The sequence below is a fragment of the Malania oleifera genome, chromosome 11 (genome assembly GCF_029873635.1).
Source record: "Malania oleifera isolate guangnan ecotype guangnan chromosome 11, ASM2987363v1, whole genome shotgun sequence".
Lineage (NCBI taxonomy): Eukaryota > Viridiplantae > Streptophyta > Magnoliopsida > Santalales > Ximeniaceae > Malania > Malania oleifera.
The window spans coordinates 40,044,776-40,053,747 of NC_080427.1; positions in this window are offsets into that span (position 1 = coordinate 40,044,776).

Consider the following 8,972-nt stretch of genomic DNA (forward strand, 5'->3'; position numbering starts at 1 on the left):
CAGACAAGGTTACTGATGTCTGTAAACTCAACAATTGTCCAGCAGAGGTATCCGCCATTAATTTAAGAAGTCCTGAGTGAATAAATGGTAAATATTTAAGTTTTCAGTACGTGTGATGGGTTGAATAGTTGATGATAATTAAATCGTTAATTTTTTCTGTTGTGCAGTACATGTAAATGGTTGAATATTAGTAATATAAACTTTAGTTTTAGAGAATGGTTTTCCTTTGTCAAATGTAATCTTCCAAGACTCAGAGGTTACCAAGGTATTCCCTCCACCATAAGTGAGGTAGGTAATAAAAATGAGTAGACCCTTTTTCTAATTAAGGATGGCGGTTACAGAAACAGTAAATTTTCGAGGACGAAATTCTTTAAGGGGGGAGAAGGAGTACCGGGCAAATATCATAATAATAATCATACCTTTTATTTTAAAAAATATAATAATACTACCATACAATAACTTCATTCAAAAGATTTTTTTTAACACGTCAAAGGATAGTAATATAAGGAAAATATATAAATAATTGAAGCCTGTCATATATATTGTGTTGTGTGGGTGTGTGTATATTATAATATATAAATTTATAATCGTTATTTATATTAAATGGTTAAATATAAAGGTTAAAGGTAATAATGAGACCTCGAAAGTGGAAAGCCTTCTTTTCAGACCTTCCTTGATATTTTTTTTTTGGAAGTGCCTCTCCCCTCTTCCGCTCTCTCTTCATCTCTGCATCCTTCTCTCTCTCTCCTACGACTCTCTCTCTCGATTTCGGGCTAGTTTTTTAAACTCCGGATCACAAATCGAAGCCATCCCGACGCTCCTTGCGAAGTGTCTCTACAATGTCTGCCGGAGCGGATATTCGTTTATGGGGGGAAATGAAATGGATGCAATCCCAAATTCAGGGTAGGCTTTTTATATTCAATTGTTGGAATTTTTGACAGTTGAAAGAAAATGATATACGCGTAAAATACTTGAACTTTATACTGGAAAATTTTTCATTCCAGGGTATTGATTGGAACGTTTGGGAATCATCCCTAAGTTAGGTAACGACTTTTAAAGTCGAATTTGACCGTGTTGTAGTTATAAAAAATATTGTACGTATAACGAAAATACTAAACTTTAAATTCCGCGAGTTTTCCTTTTCAGGGTAAATTGATTTGAAACCTTTGTGGGTACAGGGAAGAATTTTTTTAGGGGCTTTGTTCATTGAATCAGGTAAGGTGGTAAATTTAAGTTAGTTTTGGTTTTGAGAAATGGTATGTATGTATATTATAGCATCTTTTTTTTTGATTCAGGAAAATAAATATATTATAATTAGGATTTTAAGTTTGGAAATAACTGTTAACGTGATGATATTTGAATACGTGAAAATTGTTTAGTGTTCATGATAATAAAAAATGTTTGAAATCACTGTTTTTTTTTTTTGAATGGGATGATATGATTTCGATAGAATGAAAATCGCGTAAACTGCCAGTATTTTTATATGTTATATGTTATTTGCCGGCGAAATGGGCCGTGCTATGTGATGAGATTTTGAACGGCGTACTGGCGTGCTATGGTTATTTGCCAGCTGTACGGTCTGTGCCTTGTGTATTTGCCAGCGTCGGGCTTGTCTATGGTGGCATTTGCCGGCGTACGGCCTTGCTATGTTAAAATGTGTAATAACCGACGTAAACGGTCCGATGATTTTTATGATACACGAGATATGTGAATGAATATGATTGTGTGTAAATAACTGATCTGACGAATATTTAGGTAATCCACGGTTTTTGAGTATAATGTCTATGTATCAGAACCTGGTTGCGTGGTCTAGGCTAGCACTTGCAGCGGTAGCCGTTTGGCCTAATGTTGGGTTCCATGGTTCCTCGTGATCCTGAATATCTGTGTTAACGCCACTGTAATGGAGTGGTGTGATTGGATGGTCGATTGTGGTTATTTTTCAAGAAGTGGTGCCTGTTTAGCGCCCTGTGTACGGACCAGGTCCTGGGTATACCCTCGGACCCTACAGACTACTGTATCTGTTTGACTTGGCATGTGGTCTGCTAAACATTGTCAGGTCTCGCCGTCGGCCACACAACCCAGTCATGTGGGGGTACTACATGACAACATCCAGCTACCTATTAGGATTTGTTTTTTTTATGTTAATTAAAATTATTATGATGTGAAATGAAAAATGTTTATGAAAATACAGTAAATGTTCTCCATGGGTTTTGATATGCCTTATATGTTTTCCCCGATTTGATAAACAGTATTGATATGTTTATGTATGGTATATGTAGAACATAAATAACTCATGTTGGCCACACCCTGGAAATTCAGTTGTATTTCCCTTACTGAGGGTGTCCTCACCCAAATCTTAATTAACTTTTTTGGAGCCCCCCGGATAGAGAGCGGAAAACCCCCCGCTGATATAGTACGGTTCTATGTACTTTTTTGAAGGGTAATTTTTGTAGGGAGACCGTTGATTTTGTGGGAAATTGGGTTCCTAGGTTTTATTTTTGGGATGTAATATATGAAATACAGTGTTCCCTAGTAACTCCTGGTAATATGTGGTATAATGGTATTGAGATGTTACATGTTTTGTTATATTTTTTTCTCTGCTAGGGCCTTTCTGCTTTGATGCTTTGATAATATCCCGTTGCCCCACGGGCCTAGTGGAATTGTGACCGACTGAGCTGGAATGGTAAGATGTGAATTAATAATTTATAATAAATATATATATATATAATATAAATAGTATAATAAATAGTATCCATAGTATATATATATGCTAAAAGGACAGGTCCGGTGCAGGTAGGACCGTTTATCTGTAGGTTTTTTGGTGCCGCACCAGGGGATTCGAAAGGCTTTGTTGGTGCTAAGTTTCCCTATGTAATAAAAAAAAAAACTATATTTCTATCCTCAAGTCTGCCTGCACAAGTTCCTCAATTCCTTTATGCAAAGTACTAATAGTGATCCAAAAAAAATTAAATTAAATTACAATATAATTAATCAATTAAAATTTTTTCATTAATTAAATATTCATATAATATAATAATATATTAAATATAATATAATTATGTTATAAAATAATCATAATAATATTAAAACCTTGAATAATTAGGAGGTCAATTGAGTAAACATAACCCCACCCGCCCCAATTTTCCACTCCTCTCTCTCCTCCCTCAAACCTTTTTTCCTCTTCTCTAGCTTTCCCTCCTTTGTTCCTGACCAAAATTCAAAAATGAACACCATTTTAGGTCCTAACTCCGCTCCCTGAACAATTTAACCGAAGGTAGTGAATTCCTTCGTTTGGAAGCATAGACAGCCACTCTATGGCAAAGGTAAAGAAAATGGATTTAAGAATTTTATTTTTTTTAAATTAAGAAAAATAAACCGATTTATTTAAGTATATGATTTTGGTGAAATATTTTTGGGATTCAATTAACTCTATGAAATTAATCAGATTGTGGGTTTTTTTGGGAATATTCTTGTGATGAAATTAAATTGGGAAAGATTTTGAATCAGATTGGGTTGTTGAATATTTTTTTGGGAGTAATAAACAGGGTTGTAAGGATTTGATTATAGTTTGGGAATAATTTAGAATTAAATTAACCTGTTGGATTTAAGTATATCAGGTTTTTCCTTGGGAATTAATGGAATTAAATTAAAAGGTGCAATTTAATCATACCCTTATGTTCATTTCAAACAACAGATATTTGTTCCCAAGCCATGATTAAATGTTATGATTTTAATCAAATCCAATTGTGTGGGCATGATAATATTAGTTAGTTAAGGCTTAAATATGAATGAATTTTTTATAAGTTATGAATGACAGTTTCACAAGGCATTAGCATCTTTTCTGGGAAATGGTCTCATACTTTAACAAAAATAAAAATATAAAAAATTTTTTTCTTCATAATATAAATATATCAAAACATAAACATTTAACTTATGTCACATGAGACTTGGCTGCCACCAAGCCAATCCGGCTTGTGAATAACTTTTTTTTCTGACACATTTATAATTGCCCGAAAGTCTAAAAGAGCGATAGGCAACACTTTCACAATAAGGAAAATCAAGATTAAGGCCTAATTAAGGTTTTTCGCAGTTTTAAATATGCAAACAAAAACCTGAATCATCATGGCTTTCCACGGACTGCTTAATTAAGATCTTTGGATCGCAACATTGACTTTGAATCGGAAAGCCCCTCATGAGGACATGAAATCAAAATCAACTTTTTTTGTTGAGGGCATCCATGACCATCCAAGAACTGATGTTGAATTTGTTGGGGATAAATTTATTAATTTTATGCATATTTTTTCCGTCGAAGTGATAATTTTTGTTTATCCTTAGAAATTTCGTATCTAGACGCGATTATTCAACTTCATCCGTTTACAGAACCATGCTGTGTCTTATCATCTAGAATCTAGGAAGACACAAGGAAACCATAATTGGACGGCCCGATGGGTGTAAAAAAAAAAAACTTGACTAGAGAGAGATTAAATAATTATTTTCCCCTCGATAAAAAAAAAATGCAATACACTAATCCGATGGTTTCTTTTTTTTGGTTTTTTTTTCTCAAAACCAACAGGAATAACTTAGTTGGTCCCTTTTTCTTTTTCCCTTTTCCCAACAGGGAGTTTTTGGGAAGCGCAAGGCCCCTAGTTTCCATGCACAAAACCATGCAATTGCCTTTTGCATACAGCACCTCCTTCTCTTTCCCTTGAAATCCTGCTAAAAATATTAAGAAATGCAATTTCTTGTAATCTATCCCATTATGAGATCTTTTTGGGGGAGAAAGTAATGAGATAGTTGGCATAGATGATCACTTAATTGGTTACAAATTAATCACGATTTCCAACCGTCCTGATCTGGGAAAAGAAAAACTTTGTTTTTCACTTAAAGAAACGATATCAAGGAGAAACATTCCCGCCCACATTTGTTTTTCGGACATTTCCAATTCCTTGTAAGAATAAAGAACTAGATACCCTTGAACGACAGAAATTCTAACCAAAACATCTCTATATCACACTCACCTTCCTCTGCCCTGAAGCTTCACTGCCCATTCTCATTCCATTGGTAGTTCTTTTTTCCGCGTAATGCTCAGAAACATAAGACATTGAACAGGTCAAAAATATGCGGTACCTAGTGACTGCCAAACACATAAAAAAAGAGGAAGAAAAGAAGAGAGGGGGAGTTGGAAACGTTCCGCGAACCACACTGTCCCTCTTGTTTGGCAAGTCTGATGGGTATAAGCCCCACCCTCCCCAGGGGTTCAGGGGATGAGAGTCCAAGCGGTTCTTCTTTACAGCAACTGAGCATATGAATTCTGAGGTTGTGCTGGGTAGGGCAAGGGGTTGCAGTGGGTGGACTTTGGGTAAGCAGCAGAAGAGTGGTGCGCCGCAGCCTTGAGGATTAAGTGTAGCCAACAGGGCTTGTGCTGGATGCGCATTTCAGTGGTGGTGGCGGTAATCCCAGCTGCCACGGAAGCCATTGGCATCATATCTGCTGGTACCTGTGCCTGTAGAATGATTTTTTACCCCTGTTGGGAATCAGCAGCCTTCAACGATGATGCTCTCCCGGAGAATCAGTCAACAACGTAGCATAGTTGCCTTCTGCATTAGCACAGTGGGAAGATACTGGTTGAATTAACACTAATCTGCCACCAGTGTTTAGCAAATTAAAATAAGACGAAACGGCTGAAGTGGATCACTAAGAGAATCGAACCAAAACGCCGCCCCATTCCCTTGTTTTGTGCAGAAAATGTTCTGCTCCTTCTATTATGAAAACCGAAGCATGGTATCTTCGAAACTATCTGATGCCAACCACAAAGGTGAATGGTGTTCGCTATGAGAATGGTAATGGGTTTTTTAAGTTGCAGAAATTCAGATGGGGCAAAATACAAACTAAATTCCTCTTCCCGCTCTTGATAATTTCCTTTTGTTAATGGTCATTTTAATTTTCCTCTTGGCTTAAGGAAAAGCTAACAAACTGTCAAAAGGAGATCAAGATGCTGCATTAGCAACTGTACCTAAATGCATGTATGGCTACCAAAGAGGCCCACTTATAAATGTTGCTTCTCTATGGGCCTCCTCTTTTTTCCAAAATTGCCAATTTTGTTTTTCTCCAAAGATAAATTAGCAATAATTCTCTTTTCTATTTCTATTTTTTCTCAATTTTTCAGTCAGATAGGAAGGTGAGCCTTTTAAGTTCCGCAATACAAACCAGGAAGGCCAATGTTTCAGTCACGGGAAACAGGTTTAACCAGCCTCTCCATTTTGTCCAATTAGGAGCTTAGGCCGCATCACCTACCTTGCGCCAGTCCCCAATAAGGCCATGTAGCTTATATACCAGGTGTTGTATTCATTCACAATGGCTACCGTGGCCATGGACTAAGTGGGCAACATACCTTCCATTATACACTAAAATCCGCCTAATCAATGAAAAAACTTTTTTCAACATGTGTAGCTAAGCATTCGCTCTCTCACTCTCAGCAATTGGGAATGTGTTATAATTAGGATGCTCAGAATCACCAACACTAACATGGCAATGCAGTACTGGGCAACCTAGATAAGTATTGGGCAATACAAACTGAGAAAGGCACATACATTAACTAAACAATGAATTTTTTGTACATATTTAGCATATTTCCATTTCAGTTTTTGTTTTACTCTAGGGTAAGAAACATTTTTGGTTTAGTAGAATAGAACCAAGGCATTTTTAAACGAATAACCTTTCCATCCATGTTGCTTCCATGATGCATATGTTACACAATTATCAATTTAGTTGGTTTCAGGTCAATGGGGGCTCTGCTTACAGATGCCTACCAAACAGAGGAGACGGATATAGAATAGAGAGAATATGTGGGCTTGAGTTAAGCACTTTGCAGGCTAAATGAGTTTTGGGTCTCCTCCCCCCCCCCCCCTCCCCCCCTCCCCCCACCCCAAAAAAAAAAAAGCACAACCCCAAAACTCCCTCTCTTTTCCCAATGGTGCAATCATATGGTTGGGCTAGATAAAACTTTCTACTATGGAACGACAAGGCCAAATACATGAGTTTCTGTCATGACAGGGAGTTCCTTTTGGTCAAGGAAGGAGCAAGTTTTGAATATGGCATTCATGGGTGGGTAGTTCCGTTGGTTTCCTATATATCATTAGTCCAAACATGAAGTTTCCCAAGTTTTTGGCTTGGTCCACAAAATTATTGTCCTTGAGTCGGTATTTTAAATATAGTCTTGTACTAGCTCTTGGTCAACTAGCTTGTAACACAGAGTTGAGTAATACCGGGTTAATAAATATGATTTTTTGGCAGAATCACCCTTGTGTTGTTTTCTCCTCTACAGTACATGCATGGTATCTGGTTCACAGTATAGTAACCCGCCTCCTTCATAATTGTGCCTACAATTTGCATAATCCTAATCAAATCCCTTATACCCTTCCAAACTCTAAACTCTGGCGTATACTCCCTGCCTATGTCTATCCAGTCAAATCAAACCCTCCAAGTGCAAATCAATTAATAATATAATCTCTTGACCCCCATGGTCCGCGAACTACCTCTTTGGTTGTTGTCAACCACTGGAAAACCCACTTCTTTAAAACCTTAAAGAACCCCTTTCCACTTCCACTTAAACTTACCCTAACCCCCTTTCCCACCCTTAATACTTTTAAAGCCACCACAATATAGAGCAGCTTGGTTTTTCTGCTATGCTGGCACCAGCTGCACCACCGTTTAGTAGGAATAATACCCTATGCAGTTTTACAAATCACTTTCCATCCATGTGCTTTTCCCATAATTTCAATATTTAACAATTCAAATCATTTTTAGTTTGTTAAGGTCTGGGGCCTCTGCTTACAGAATGCCGAAACCAGAGAGACGGAGATAGATATAGAGAGAGAGGTGCTTGAGTTAGAAATAGCAAGCTAAATTGAGTTTTGTCTCCTCCCCCCCCCCAAAAAAAAAAAAAAAGCACACCCCAAAACTCCCTCTTTCCCAATGGTGCATCAATATGTTGGCTAGATAAAAATCTTCTATATGGACGACACGGGCAAAATACATGAGTTCTTCAATGACAAGGGAGTCCTTTGGGTCCAAGGAAGGAGCAAGTTTTGAATATGGCCATTAATGGTTGTAGTTCAGTGGTTTCTATATATCATTAGTCAACACATGAGTTCCAAGTTTGCTTGGTCCACAAAGAAGTTATTGGTCCTTGAGTCCGGTATTTTATATATGTCTTGTGACTAGCTTTGTAAACAAAGAGTTGATGTAATAAACGGGTATATGATTTTTGGGCAGAAGCACCTTGTGTGGTTTTCTCTCTACAGTACATTCAGGTATCTGTTTCACAGCTATAGTACCCCGCCCTCCCTTCATAATTTTCCTACAATTTGCAAGCCTAATCAAATCCCTCTATACCCTTCAAACTCTAAACCTGCGTATACTCCCTGGCCCTATTCCTATCATTCAAACCCTCCAAGTGCATCAATTATAATATAATCATCTGACCCCCATGTTCTGCGAACTACCTCTTTGTTGTCAACCACTGGAAAACCACTTCTCTTAACCTTAAAGCCCTTTCACATCCTCACTTAAATAACCCTAACCCCTTTCTCACCCTCTTATACTTTTTAAAATCCACCACAATATTAGAGCAGCTTGGTTTTCTGCTATGCTGCACCACCGTGGCCCACCCCCCACCCCCCCCCCCCCCCCCCCACCCACAAAAAAAGTAATCCAAAATACATTGTCTTTCTAAAATAGGTGTCCCAAAGTGCTGGACCAAGCCCAAGATAGGTTTGAAAATAAGAATTTCCTTTTTATTTCTCAACATGTGTTGAATATGTGTCCTAGCGTGTTAGAGAACTGTCAATGTCCAACATGTCCAAGGGGTTTTGAAGGTTCAGTGCTTCTTAGGTTGCAGGTGAAGACAGTATTCAAGCAGACATACTATAAAGCACATAAAGTTTGTAGAGGCCTACTAATTACCCAACTAT